The following is a 16,142-nucleotide window of genomic DNA, read 5'->3' as shown; positions in this document are numbered from 1 at the left end:
CCAGAGGTCAGCTCCTCATTGGTCAGATCCGACCACAAGCTAATCACCCTAGACATCCACATCCCACTCCCACCCCCATTAGGAAAACAACCGTAAAAAATTTCTCCAAAGCCAACTTTACGCTTCTTAAGACAGAAGAGGCAAACTTCACAACACCCATGCAGATGGACAATAGAAGTACGACTGCTGAATCCTACACAAATGCACTTTATAAGCACTTACACAAGTGCATGGGTCGTGCTATCCCTAACAGAACCAAGATGCTATCCTCCAAAAAAGGAAGCCAATCTGGTGGTCTTCTGCCATAAACAAACTCTACAACAGAAAAAAGAAACTGTTGCAAAAAAGAGTAAAATCCCATGATTGGAGAAACTCTCTGGTCAGCCTCAGTAAGAAGCTGAGATCCCTCATAAAATCCTCCAAAGCTAGTTATGAAAACAAAATTGCCACTGATTCTAAAGACAACCACAAAGCATTCTATAGCTATGTCAAGAATCTCAATGGCAACACTCAGATCTGCTCTGAGTTGCAGCACAATGACACTAAATATACAGAACCAACTGATATTGCCAACATCCTGGCAGATAGGTTCAGTGCTAACTTTACCCCCCTCTCACCCCCTAAAGGGCCCATCTTTATACCAGAAGAATGCAAAGTTCTTGTAATCACGGCTGCACAGGTAAAAACCTCACTCTCCAAAACCAAGAACACAGCATCCATGGGACCTGACAACATCCCAGGCTGCCTTCTACACGAATTACAGAATGAAGTGGCACCCCACCTAAGTACCATGTTCAATCATAGCCTCACCTCAGGCTTTGTGCCCATTGAATGGTGCACCACGACGGTTATCCCACTCCACAAAGGGGGGGGCAACAACAGACCCCGGGAACTACCGCCCCATTAGCCTGACGAGCCTGGTCTGCAAGGCCATGGAATGTATCATCATGGAACTCATAAACAAAGACATTGGAGATCTCCAAACTCTGGACCCCACACAGTTTGGGTTTGTAAAAGGTAGATCATGTCTCCTAAACCTGATAGACTTCTTTGAAGTAGTCACCAAAGCCATAGATATGGATAAGGTGGTTCACACAGTCTATCTAGATCTCGGCAAGGCATTGCACACTATCCCCCACTCTTGAATTATAGATAAACTCACTAAACTAGGTACAAATCCCTATGGCACAAGATGGGTTGCCAATTGGATTACTGACAGAACCCACACTGTGAAAGTAGCAGACTCCAAATCAGACTTCAGACCAGTGACAAGTGGAGTACCACAGGGTTCAGTCCTGGGTCCTCTCATGTTTGGTATCTACTTCTCTGAAGTACAGGCTAACACAGAAGGTCTTTGGCTAATTAAATTTGCAGATGACTGCAAACTAGGAGCCATAATCGAAACTCCTAATGATGTGGACATCCTACAAAAGGGCCTCACTGAGACAGATGCTTGGTGTCAAAGCCATGGTCTCAAGCTCAATGTCAGAAAGTGCATTTTCATCACCTTTGGTAAAAAGTGGACAGGAAATCCTTCTACGTGGCACACCTCATCACAAAAGGTTTCCCATCCAGAAAAAAAGAGGTCATTGTTCCCCTCTACTCATCACTCATTAGACCCATTATATAGTATAATGCCCCTTTTGGTATGTACCTCACAAAACATCTACAACAACTGGAAAGGCCGCAAAAATACCTCACAGAGAGGATTAGTGGCCTCAAACAGATGCCTTACGCAGACCGTTTAAAAAAACTCCAGCTTTACTCAGTCACATATCGCCTACTCAGAGGCGATCTCTGCCTAACATACAAAGCTATGTCAAACCCAGAGCTGTTGGACATGCTCCACTTAAAGAAATCCCAATCCCTCCAAGCTACACGCTCTAGGGATCAAACCTTGTAACCACAATAAACAGAACATGCTGGAGGGATAGAGTCCTGTCCCAGAGACTTCCTATACTCTGGAACAGACTACTTATCTATGTCAAACAGAGCTCCTCATTAGCACTCTTCAAGAAAAATCTTGATGACTGGATGGGTAATAGGAAATTCATCCTGGGGATCACTTCTGTGGTTCTGCTTGACAGGGGCACAGGAAAATAATTTTCTTGGGTGGCGAAAGCCAGGGTACCTTTTTGGCTAGGCTTGAATAGGCCCTAGGGCCAATAGCCTTGTACCTACCTATGAACCTATGAACCTAAGAATAGTAACTCACAAAAATATTTGTAAAAATAGAGAAATGCTATCCCTAAATGGGGGTTCATTATGCTATTGACAATTAAAAAGAACTATTCCATTTGCTAATACATGATTTTCTAATGGCAGTCTTTCTTGGTCCAATAGTACCTGCTGTACTTCCTCGGTAAACAGGTACCTAAAGGGAATTAAGACTCTATCATCCAGGCAGTCAGTTAAAGTTGATTGTGTCGAGATATATTAAGCACCCCTGATCTTGTGTGAACAGATCTGCTGAGATGTGATCTGTGATGAAGCATGTAGTAATTACCCCTGCCCATTTCCAAAAGAAGATAGAACCACTGTTGCCTAGGCCAAAAGGGTATCATCATAATGATCATGGGGGATTCCTTCTGTATCTTCAGAAGTACTCTAGATATCAGTAGAAATGGTGAAGAAGCATACAGGAGCATTCCTGTCCAAGGAAAGGAAAGGAAAAGGCATCTGTTTTCCAGGTCTTCTCTAATGGAATTATTTTGAAGAATCTTAACAGCTTATTGTTCAGAGAGGAGGCAAATAGATCTGCTTAAGGAATTCCCCAGAGATGGCACAAATCTTGGAAGACACTCTGATCCATTCATGAAGGTCTGCCTTTGTCCTGCTCAGCTTGGCTGCCACATAAGTTTGCTCTGACAGAATGTAGGATGCCTGTAGCGTGGGATTGTGCTATGAAGTTACAGCCCAACCTAACATGACTAGTCTGCAATGGGGGTACGACCTGGTTCAAACTTAATGTACCACATGACAACAGTATTGTTTTTACCAACTTCAAGATGTCCAGGGGACCAAAGATGATTCAGAGAGCTAAGTGCCCTTAATCAGGGTAAATATCTATTTTATATTTATGCACTTGCATCTGTCATTGGTGTTCCACATATCTTGTACATTTATCCCTGCTGAAACTGTTCCGCAAGCAAAAAATGAGGTGTCTGTGGTGAATTGACTGCCTTGGATTAGGGAGTGAGAAGTGGAGACCTGGATTTAGGGAAACTTGCTGTCTCCACCAAGTGATTACTTCACAGACAAACTCCAGCACTGGAATTTGAAGAAACAAAGGACGTTAGTGCTGGCACCAAAGAAACTTCAGATACCACTGTATCTTTCTCATGTGGAGTCTTGATATGGGTATCATAAAAATCAGAGATGCCATGAGACCCAAAATCCTGAGATATTTCCACATAGTAACCGAAGTCTGAGTGGGAAACTTAAGAAGAAGATATGGATATTGATATACATCTGTTTTTTTTTTCCTGTGGAAGAAAAGCTCTTTTAACTGAGGTGTCTAGTTGACACCCCAGAACACAATCCTATGTGAAGGAGTCAAAAAAGACTTTTGAATGATCTGTTGGAATCCCAACCTGTGTAAGAGATCTCTCACCCAAGTAACAGATTCCTGACACTTTGAAATAGACTCTGCAAAGTTAAGCAAGTCAACTAAATATGGAAAAGAATTGTAGATACCTTGTAGCCTGCAATGAGCTATAACTGGAACCAGACACTTTGTGATCATTCTTGATGTCATGGATAGTCCAAAGGGTAAGGCAAAAAACTAATAATGTGATCCAGGCACATAAAACCTTAAGAAATGCCTGATTTTGGGATAAAAAGGCTGTGATGATAAGCATATTTTAAGTCAATTGTACCAGGAAACTTAAATGAAGAAAAGGAGATAACAGGTTGTGAAATGACATCATTTTTGAACTTGGGCACTATCATGAACGGGTTTAGAAAAGAAAGTTCCAGAACTGGTCTCAAGCATTTTCCTTCTGTGGCACTAAAGCATCCTTGCATAAAAACCTTTCCCAGCCTGGGAAGGAGGAAATAGTTCTATCACTCCCTGGGACAGCATGGGTAAATAAAAGAGTCTGGTCTAGTGGAAGAGGAATTACCCCTTGGAAAGGATAGATTTCCTCCCACTGCCATCTGTAACTTTGACGAATGTTATTCAGATCCCACTTGTCTGAAGCTATCTGTTGCCAAACAGAAAAGTGGAGATTCAGACTTTCGTAAGAGAAAAGGAACTGCCAGGAGTAGGGTTTAGAGGTCCCTTAAATAGTCGCTCTGACTTGTTGGACTGTTCTTGGTTTTCGGGGGTTCCTGAATTCTTTTTTGAAACCCCTGATATTTCCTAAACATCTGTTTACCCGTATTAGAAAATCCCTTGGAAATCTTGGAAAAGGAGGGCTGAAAAATCCTAGATTCCCTGTACCAACAAATCCCTTTCATCACACCTTTTGATAACCTCTTGCAGCAGAGGAACCAAAAAGTAAATCTCTGTCCAAAGGAAAAATTAAAATCTCTTTTTTCACATCATCTGGGAGGTTCTGAGAATGCAGCCAAGCAAACATCCTCAAAATAGTACCTGTGGCCATAGCCCTGGAAGAAGTATCATGAGTCATACACACACTGTAATCAATGAATTGTGATTTGCAAAATGAAAGGTACTAAATTATTTACGCAAGTTTTTCCTTACAGGAAGAAACTGCAAAAAAAACATTCAACATACTTACACAATTAGTCCGAATAAACTTTAACATATGAGCCTGACAATTCAAAATTCTGAATACCAAAGTTACAGAAGTACACACTTCCCCCCCATACTTATCAATAATCTTCCCATGCTTGTCAGAAAGAGCAGGACTGGAATTAAACAAATGTTTAGCAGCAGTAGGACTGACTAAACCTATAGCTATTGGGTTAGGTTTGGGAAGACTGTATAAAAATGTAAAAGACTGAGGAACTTTATTCATACTATCTGCCTTTTTAGGGGCAGCATACTATCAGGAAAATAGCAGGCTGTCACGCATCCTCTAAAGCTGACAGAACTGGAGGAATGGGTGAAGGTTTTAGGAATTCCTTCTGTAACAGCTCACAGTATTTCCTGAGTGACTCAGAAACCTCAGTGTTCTCCCATTGAAACACTGGTACAATCAAAAAATAAACTCAAAGAAGGATAAGGAGACACATCCACAGGGAGAATCAGAAACTGAGGTCTCCTCTGAGTCTGAATCAGAAAACTGAAAAGAAAACCCTGTATTTGTCCTTTCTTGTTCCTGTCCAGATTCAGAATTTTGAATCAATTCAGGAAAAGAGGCAACCATCTTTCTTTTACCAGAAACAAACTTGTCTATAGACTCTTCTTTTTTTGGTTTTTCCTTTCTTGTTTTATCTTCAGTATATCTTCAAGATTCTCCACTAAACATACTGTATGAACAACAATCAAATGTTACTATCTGCTATACTTTTAATTGTATGTCTAAACCACTATGCTTATGTAAATATCTTATGCAATCATATGTTATTGTCTGCTATATTTTTATAACTAAATGTGTAAATAGCTTATGTATAGTATGTTAGCAGGAAGCCGCGGTGGTGCAGCGGTAGCATTGTTGCCTCACAGCAAGAGGTTCTCCTGTTCAATTCACGGCTGGAGTGCCTTCTGTTTGGAGTCTGCATGTCCTCCCTGTGGTCGAGTGGCCTCCGAAAGACATGCGTGAATGGGCATGCCTTCGCTGAAGGTTGGGTGTCGGGCTGGCAAAACGGCACCATAAAAAATCTACTGCCAATCATTAGCAGACCGGAGTTCCTCTGTGGCAACCCCTAACTGGGAAAAGCCGAAAAGACAAACAAACATAGCATGTTAGCAATTGTTCTGGAGCTTTTCTCCACAGGCCTCCACTGAAAACGGACAGCTTTGTTCCATCGGACCATCCCGGTAAACAAATGTGAAATAAATAAATAAAATAAAGAAATCAGTAGCCTGAATTAAATGCTGAGCCAGACCCAGTAAACTACTCCTGTCTATGAAAATTTGAGGAGAAGCACAGATATGTTTGGCTGTTTTTTTTTTTTTTTCTTTTTGACAGGAAGAATGGAGCCAACAGTGTTATTAAGGACAGCAGCAGCTTCTCCAGGGATGGGCACAACATTCTGACCAAATAGGGGAGTCTTCCCTGTTTCTCATTCTTTCTCCCTGGAGCAACAAAAGTGGTTCTTCCTTGCCCACTGAGGGGACCCAGAAGTACGTGGCTTACCCCCAGTGCATATTGGCTGTAGGGGTTACATCAGAGGATAGGATAAAAGATGAGTGGTTTGAGGAACAAGCTATGGCCACATCAGACTCGTCCACCTACTGCTGAGAGAAACGGCTAGCCTGCTGTGGTGGTAAAGGGCTGTTTGCTTAACCTTTTCTTTTTGTGGCTGGAAGAAGGACTGATCATGGGACTGGTAGTTTGCTCAGGGTCAAGCCAAAAATGGTGCCTTTTTCCCAAGAAAAAACAGCACCAAATATGGTAAAAATGAAAGCCTTTAAAAGTCACTTTTTTCACGGAAAACAGTAAAAAGCACTTTAAAACAGTTTGTCAGTCCCCGAAAGTAAAATAAACACAAATTATCTACATAAATAAATGGTTTTCAATTACTTTAAACAACTTTTAAGCTCACAGTAAAAAAGTACAGTTCTGCTTAAAAGTATGGTTAAGTCTCATGGCAGTCCTTTAAAATGGGTCTATATTATAATCGCAAAAGACGAAAACCGTGAATACGAAAAAGGCGACACAAAAAGATCGAACTACCAGATGAGCGAACCACCTAATCAGCGAAAACCACAACATCAAACGGATTTCCCTAACCAACAGCGCCATGTAAGTATACCTAAACCAACTACAAAAAACAATAACAAAACACTCTTTTGCAGGGTGGCAAGACCCCCTGCACCCCCCACACCCCCCTACATAAATATACCATCTCCAAGATCGCACTACAGTGGGGAAAAGGGTATATACCCTTATCCCCAGAATCGCCCTGCTGTCCGAACAAATGTGTTCGATATTCTGCTTTTCACTGTTCTGGTAGTTCACTCTTCTGGTAGTTCGCTCATTATGCATCGACGTTTTCATATTCCCGGTTTCCGTCTTTCGTGATTATGATATAGACCCCTCTAAAACACAAATTCCAAGCTTAAAATAATTTTCATAAACCAGAAAGTACAATAAAACATCATTTTTTTAAAGTAGAGGTATTTGCCCCAAAGGGAACTTATCTGCCCAGCAAAGGAACAGCACAAGCCGATTGTTGATCCTTGAACACCCACAGAGAAGCACTTTCTTCAATGGCAGGAAAGTCCGGAAGGGCTTAACATCCAAACCTCTTTTTTTTAATCAGCTCAGCTTGAACTAATAGTTTAAGTGCATAGAAGGTGCCCTGTAGCTTTGGATGATGGACAGCTGTCATATCCTTAGCAGGATATAAACCATATACCTAAGGCTACTGCAACAGTGATCAATATGATGAACATCTGCAGCAGCAGTTAGAATGATGTGTGTGTGTGTGTGTGTGTGTGTGTGTGTGTGTGTGTGTGTGTGTGTGTGTGTGTGTGTGTGTGTGTGTGTGTAGCTATGTGTGTGTATGTGTGTGTGTGTGTATGTTCCTATGAGCACATCTTGTATTGGTTTGGATTGCATCTGACAGCAATAAGCCAAATTGTAATACGGTGGCTATTATTTATGTGTGAAATCATTCATTTGATCACAATCAGAGAGCCGTGCTCCAAATAGTCAAGATGCTATCATATAATCTCAAAAGTCATAATCACTCAAGTCCACTTTCAAACCACCAAAATGAAATTTCAGTGGACGGACCATTATTTTAATATCCTTGGCTGCAAACTATGGGATTCCCTCCCCTCTTAGTGTAAAGATAATTCCTCTTATTCCAAATTCTGCCCACTACTAAAATCTCCTCTCAAGTTGCAAGGTAAATGCAAATTTTCTCTCTTTGGACATACAACCTAATTATCATAAATTTTACCTTCCCCAATTAGATTCTTCTTCTTTAGCTTCTCAAATAACAACAAGAATAACAACAGCATTTGTTAAGAGCTTCTTCTGGAAGTCAAGTAAGATTATGTTTAACTAAACACCGTGTATAGTTTTACTTTTATCCCTATTTTTATAATTGCTGCTTTGATTCTGGTTGTCACAATCTGCAGTATGTTGTTTTCCATACTGTCAGGCAGTGAATGAAATAGGTCTATTGCATCAGTGCTTTACCCCGATTAACAAATTTAAATAAATAAGTAAACATCTGCTTGTGTGTATGTATGTGCGTGATGCATACCTTTGTGCATGCATGTGTGTATTTGTGTGTGCGTGTGTGTGTGTGTGTGTGTGTGTGTGTGTGTGTGTGTGTGTGTGTGTGCGTGTGTGTGTGTGTGTGTGTGTGTGTGTGTGCGTGCGTGTGTGTGTGTGTGTGTGTGTGTGTGTGTGTGTGTGTGTGTGTGTGTGTGTGTGTGTGTATAAATGAGTTTCTCTACATGTGTGAGAGACTATGCCTCCCTGTGTGTGTGTATAAATGAGTTTCTCTACATGTGTGAGAGACTATGCCTCCCTGCTTTTCATCTATTTGTACTTATAGACATTATTGAATACTTATATATCTTATATTTTGGATATAAAATACTTCCTCCAATTTTATATCCTTTCCCAGCTCTGAAACATTAGGCAGATTTAACATCAGAAATAAAGTGGAGTTCGAGCCTACCAAACTCACACTGTTATGGTGCATTCTGACCAGTAGCTGAGGGGCATACCTCTCAACTGTTCAGATTTTCGCAGAATGTCCAGATTTTTGCCTCATATTTTTGGTATGTTCCTCTTAAAATTTGTGATTTTCTGTATTTTTGTGGCAAATTAGTGAGGACTAAATTCACTAAATAATGATAGATATTTGAGTTTCAGACTTCATAGCCTTCGGAAATTGCATGGTAACAGAAGACCTTCTCTTCTAGCAACTTTCTAAGTTTATAAGAATGATATTTAAATTTTGTCCCTATTTTTGGGGCTTTGCCCCCCCCCCCCATTATTTTTGGCTTTGTCCAAATTTTTTATGCTAAGAGGTTGAGAGCTATGCCGAGGGGAAACAGCAATAGTGAAACTCAGTGGAGCTGCTAAGGGTGGAGGGGAGGCATGTTCCCAAGGGCAGAGGGTAGGCAATCCTTTAGGCCTACACCCTACCACCCAACAACCACCAGGGAACCAAGGGCTGAACAGGATTCATGACCAGGAACAAATGGTACAAAGGGTTCTTGTCTAACCTAGGAATATCTTGCTTCCATCTCCCTGGAACAAATATACCAAGTGGATGCTGACAGTGAAGGGTGAGGTCTTGGTGGGGGAAGTAAAAAAAAAATCAATAAATACTATGTACATACTAATAATAAAACACACAAAAAATTTAACCGACTGCCCATTTTCTAAGAGTAAGATCTCAAAAAACACGGAGCAGTCTGTTAGTTCCCTGCAATGCACCCCCCCCCCCCCCGGTCAGGCATTATTACTTGCTTATACTATGCAGGGATGTAAACTAAATTAACCAGCCAATTAGAATCACTATTAGAATGCTCATACAGGGATATTTTTCCTATTACTCATGTTGAAACACTTAATAATAGAACAGAGGTCAGCATCGCAATATGAATAAAAACAACAGCCAAACATAAAGTAGAAAGCAAAATGCTGTTCACACAGTCTTCCTAATGCTGCTACATGTATACACTAACTGGCAAACTTCCAAATTAAACATTTCTTGTACTACTGTTTTTTTTTTTTTTTTGTCACTCTGATTGCTTTCCACATGCATATGCGCATACTGAGTGATTGCAGGAATAATAAAAATGGAAATGTAAAATAGTTTTAACTATATAATAGAAATAATATCAGGCAGGGGTTGAGAGTTATAGTTTTGATTTGCTCACCCTGGCCTAAACGTATGATTATTAGGCAAACCTTGTCAGCCAGGAGTAAATAGCATCAGACCTGCCACCCCTTGCAGGGTATTACTCCTGCATTATTACATTTAAAAACTGATGAATGAACCACCATAAGCTTTATAAGCTTTATACTAAATGGAAAGGTTGCAAGGCTATTATAAATGGATCACCATGCACATCTTGTCATGGTCATATAACTCAGCACTGTAAAAGATGTGAAGATGAGCAGTGAGGAAGCATTTTGTTTTAACATCAGATTAGGTCATGGTAAGCAATCTGATGTTCCACCACTCCTCTGTGAAGGCACCCCTTTTCTTGAGACAAGCCACTTTGTAATACTTAGAATTCACTTACCTTGAATTGAAAACCTGAGTATTGATTACTGTCCCTGTCCAACTTTGTAATGTCTACATTTTTAAGTAGGCACCAGTATGGAAGCCAAAAAACATACTTACTCTTGAAAAAAAATCTGTGAGCACCATTTTATATTTAACTGTTTTACATTTAGTGACATTTCATTGCTGAATTCTACTTAATTCTTCCAATTTCAGACAGTCATAATTTGACTTTTCCCTTGAATAGACTATTTTCCTGGATATGCTTTTTATACTTTGCTGTTTAAATGAAATAGTCACAGCGTAACTGTTTTGCTTATGTTGCTTTTCGTTACACTGCCCTTGTATCTGGGTCCTGAATTCAGCACATTCTCGTCTAATAAACACAAACCCCAGAAGTGCCAAGCAATGTCACTTTTTTAAGTTTTATTTAAAGGTCCTTGCACCTAAACTTGCACTGTAGTTTGCAATTTGCTTGCCTGTTTTCCCAGACAGGATAACATAACTCCTCCTTCACTTACAAACTGTGCTGTGCACTGATTCTTCAAGCAAGCACCCACATATAACTAGCATAAAGAAAATCTACCTAACCCAAATAATTCTGATCTGTAAATTCAAACTGACAACAAAGTCACAACACTAGACGTATTCTCTTGTGCTTCCAAATGACAAGTAAATAGTTTACAAGCATCAACATAAAATGTAAACATGTAGTCCTGCAAAAATGCATGTTAGTTTTACTTATAATAAAACAGGACAAATATAAATGAAGGAATGTGTCTTCCTTCTGGCTTTACAAGTTAACAGACTTGATTATGTGTGAAACATGCATTCATATCTTTCAGCAGAAACATCCTAGGAATGTGTTTTAATGTGATTAAAAATCAGTGCAACTTGTAGGCCCAAACCTCAGTAATGTGTGTACTTCTTTACATCTACTTTATTATATACACAATATTTTACTGTACTGATATTATACTTCTAAAGCCTGACAAAAAATTTAGGAAGCACCAATCGTTTGTTCCCTAGGATATCATAGCCCACAAAATGTCTATAAATGGCCAGACTTCCTCAGAGGTTTGCAGAATGTACATGGTCTATGTCTCTTGGCTCATCTACTGTAAATTCCTCAAACATTTTTTGAGAGATCTCCTTTCAGATGAGGAGGGGTTAGAAAGGAAGCCCGTCCCAGACCGCCAATCGCTCCCTTAAGAAAATGTCTGGGACTGAGAGTCTCAAAAGCTGCAAGATTCCTGATGCAAATTCTCAAACACACCAAGTCTAGCCACTTTCCTGTGGCTCGGGGCTCGGGCAAGGTTTCTGTATGTCTGATATCTGAGCGCACAAGACTAATAGAAAATAAAAGAAGGAATGTAGTGTATCCACATCTGTACATTCACTGAGCCTGAACCATAACTCTAGGTTTTCCCAGCAGATGTAAAAATGCACAACAAATGTGGGCAAATACTTGTGAGGCTGCCAGAGAAGTTGCTTGCATCTGACCATCACAAAAATGTTTTAAAAGTAATGTAAGTTTCATGAAAATAACTGGCTATACTACACTAATAAAGCTGTAATCTAGTCTAACCACCTGTCTGGACATTTGGTTGTACAGCTTCTAAATATAATATCAGAGTGGTTTTCTATAGTTTTGTATATAAAAGATCATATTCTGAAAGAAAACAAACTTGCTTCAGTAAAATAAGTTTACATAGCTTCACGTACTATACTTAAGAAAGCATTTTCATACACTATGTCTGAAGCAGTGAAGAGGTCTGCTTCTCTGAGACATGCTAATTAGGTTTCAGACAAAAACTAAACAAATATCACTGCCCTGTCTTGAAACACATAATTCAGGCTACATAAACACTGAACAGACTTCTGTTAAAATTTCTTGCAACAATGTTTGTAAATAACAAATACTCTGCTGAAAAAGGCATCAGTAATGTGGAAGGTTGAAATGATTTGTCAGTACATAATGTTAAATTGTAGAGGGATGCTCTAAACTAACTCAAATAAAGTGTTATAGAATCATGCCTTAATCTTGTGATGAAAATTATAGGCTCAAAGAATGTATATCCTCCCCTCTGATATTAATGTTATTAATATTCTTTTATTTCATTTGTATTTATTTTTTAACTAGGTGGGTTTATTTTATTTTTCACTTTGTCTGTTGTTTGACTGAGGTAAACCCATTCAGCACAAGTGTTTCTTTTTCAGGGCAACACTAGAACACTGTCAGGTTAAATGACCTACTCTTTTGTCACACAGTATGCAGATGATAAATGGAGACTCAAACTCAGGACTACACAATAAAGCTTGTTAGCAAGTCACAACCTTAACCATCTGCGTTTACTTCTCCTAGGGCTCCTCCATGATCTATGTTAAAAAAGCAACAAGATTCACAGTAATCTAACTGATGCAAATTAACTGTGTATTGTGAGTAATGAAACAGTGAAACAGACAATACACTGATCAGGTTTGAGCCATATGAACCAATCAATCTACTTCAGAATGACTGAACCAGTTCACTTGTGAGAGGGGGCTGTAACATACTGCAATCCTCTGCGGAGACTTTTCCCCAAACACCGTTAGACGTTAACTACATTCATCACTGCTGCAGCTCAGTCAAAGATGGAAAAACACTTGCTGAAAACATTCATAATTACAGCCATTTGTGGCCATTCACAATTCTAGTCTTTGTAACTTGACATGGTTCCCATTATTACCAGATGCAAAGAATTTGAGCTTACCTATAATTTGCAATTATCACAGCCTAAAATGAATACTTAACAACAAATACACTGTTTAATTGTCATGGTTGAAAAATGGGACTTGAATAAGTTGATAATTCTGGGAAATTTCAATTTCCCTAACATTAACCAGAGATCTGTTTGTATGGAACACACCTATTGAGCAGAAATAATTATATGACCTAATGACATCAAGAAAGTTAGGTACAAATGATTGATTTTTTTTTTACTAGAAATATTTGACATGCTATTAATAACTGGCATTTTTCTTTATACATGGAAGCTGTCAAATATAGTACCTCTACATTAGGTGGACCATATGATGACATCACCAGCTATTATCCAGTAACTTTGACATCATTGTTGGGCAAATGACCTGAGACATATTTCTACCATTACTAACTAAAGATGGCAATATTAGTGTCCTTGCGGACCTTAATCAATATGGATTTATGAGAAATAGGTCAGCCTTTACTATCCGATAGAGTTTACAAACCTGTCCGTGAAGTATTAGATAAAGGCATTAGTGCTAGCACAGTATACTTCAACCTTTCAAAGACATTTGATAGCATATCCAACATGTTACAATAATACATTCAAGGACAGAGCTGGATATTAATCATGCATTATTGCATGGGTTAATTGCTGGTTAAAACATAGGTGCCATGGTGTAAAATTCAGTCACTGGTTAAAACATAGATGCCACAGTGTAAAATACAGTCACTTTTCTAAATGGGTTGACATTATTGTTAAGAAAAATGTACATATAGTTAAAGCAAAGGTAATGTGCATCTTAGGTTCATAAGTTCATAGATGTGTACTAAGCTAACAACCACTAGGGTCTTTTTAAGCCTAGCCATGCATACCAAATATCTGACAAGTTCTGGTATCTTTGATATGTGTAAGCAGTTGCTTGGAAGAAGAAACATTCAAAAGCAGGGACCTGGGAGATGAACCATTTATAGGATGCCTGTGTCCATAGAAACATAAGTGCCAAACGAGGGATGAATGTTTTATTCTCCATCCAATTGTCCAAGTTACATTTTAATTGGGTTAGGGAGGAACTCTGCTTCACATGGATGGGCAGCCTGTTCCAGAGAAGGGGTGGTCTCTGGAATACACACCTGTCTCTCCAACAGGTTATACTTATATCACAGGTAAGGTTCAAGTCTTTAGAATGGGTAATTCTGGTGCTGTTTGTTTTGTAGATATGCAGTAGGTCCATCAGACTGGGGTCTGACAATGCCTTGAATGCCAGTCATAGATCCCCCTTCAACAGTCTGTAGGAGACAGAATACAGGGATAGGGAGTTGAGGTGGTCTGCACAGGACATGTTATGCCCTTTATTCTTTTAGTGAGGAACCTCTATGGATGTTCCAATAGTTGAATGTACCTGGTGAGGTACATACCGAATGAGGCATTTGACTCAATGATAGGGCTGATGAATGCTGAATACAGTGAAATAATGAACTCTTGGACTTAGATGCCATACCTTTGTTTGTTTATAAGTTGCACAACATAGAATACTTTCCTCACTACTGTAGACACATGATAGTCAAAGGCTAGATTACTGTCTATGTGTGTCCCCAAGTCCCTGACTACTATGTTGATTCTTAGGGGGGTGTTGTTAATATTACAGTTACTAGGGTTAGATGACTTCACAGAGGATACTATTATACATTTCTTGGCATTTAGTTTTAGTCATAGGCTGGTTTTGAAAAACAAACTTTATTACACATGTGACGCCCCACCACTGGCCCAGTAATCAAGGAACCTCAATCCTCACCAGTGGCAACAGTGGGGGATGTACATTGGGAGGATGACAGGTACACACACAGTATTTCCAGATGCAGCTCTCTGAATCAAGTGCAGTTTCCCTTAAGAGAACACAGAGACCACAGTCAGTCTGGGGCTGGTTTCTCCCTCTTTCTCCAGATCTCCAATAAGACTCCCCACTGGCACAGCTATAGAGTTGAGATCTCAGCTGAGTGCCCAAGCCAAGGCCTCCAGCACTCTCTTTGTCCAACCAGTGCTTTGTGTCCCTGCCCAAGTACCTGAAACACACACACATTTTGAGGTTTGATACACACACACACACACACACACACACACACACACACACACACACACACACACACACACACACACACACACACACACACACCTACCTGGGAAAGGCTGGCACAGGATTACTAGCTATGTCTCCTTCTGTCCAGACTATAAGGTAGTTATTAATGCCACCAGCCAACTCTTTATCAGCTACTTTAAGGCCCTTAACAAAGGGTGCCCAATCTTACTGTGTAATGTTGCTATCAATACAAATGGTAGTTTGACCAAGAGCAAGGCTATTAGGAGTGGCCTACACAGCATCACCAAATAAATATGCAAGTACTCTCAGAGCTTAAATATCTCTAGACAGATCGGCCAAAATGAAAGGTTTGAAAATATTTAATAATAAATAATAAAAGAACAAGAATATACTCAATATATTTATAGTAACATCAGAGCTGAAAATCACAGCAAATGTTTAAAACAACATTGCAGAATAGTCTCAAATAAATAAAGAAAAACATCTAAATTAAGCTTTGCTATATTCCTGACTATATCTAACAGAATTAGTATAAACTAGTGCACTTACTTAATTAGAGCTGTAAGGCAGATGTGTGGTGAATGGATCTTGTCAGGTCCAAGACAGAATACAGAATGCAGAGTCTCTCTCAGAGAGTACTTAAATTAATATCTCAAATATTACTCCTGGGATAGCTTGCAAAATGACATAATTTTTTGTCATCTGTCTCTTTCTCGGGTAAACCCCCCACTGCTGAAAGCTAGCAGTATTTAGCATCCACCAGTAAAAATACATAGACAAGGGCTTTTCCTCAGATCTGTGCAGCTGTTGGAAGCCATAAAACAATAAAACACTTCCACATCACAAGTCTAGTAATTATTTCTTCTTCAAGACAACACAGAGAGCTCCCTAATATAGACATCCTGTCCCTTGCTGTCATAAAGTAATTCAATTTCAGCTATTTTCTGAAGTTAACCTTCTGT

The sequence above is a fragment of the Protopterus annectens genome, chromosome 1.part0 (genome assembly GCF_019279795.1).
Source record: "Protopterus annectens isolate FY-2018-M chromosome 1.part0, PAN1.0, whole genome shotgun sequence".
Taxonomy (NCBI): Eukaryota; Metazoa; Chordata; order Ceratodontiformes; family Protopteridae; genus Protopterus; species Protopterus annectens.
This window is presented reverse-complemented; position numbering follows the sequence as displayed.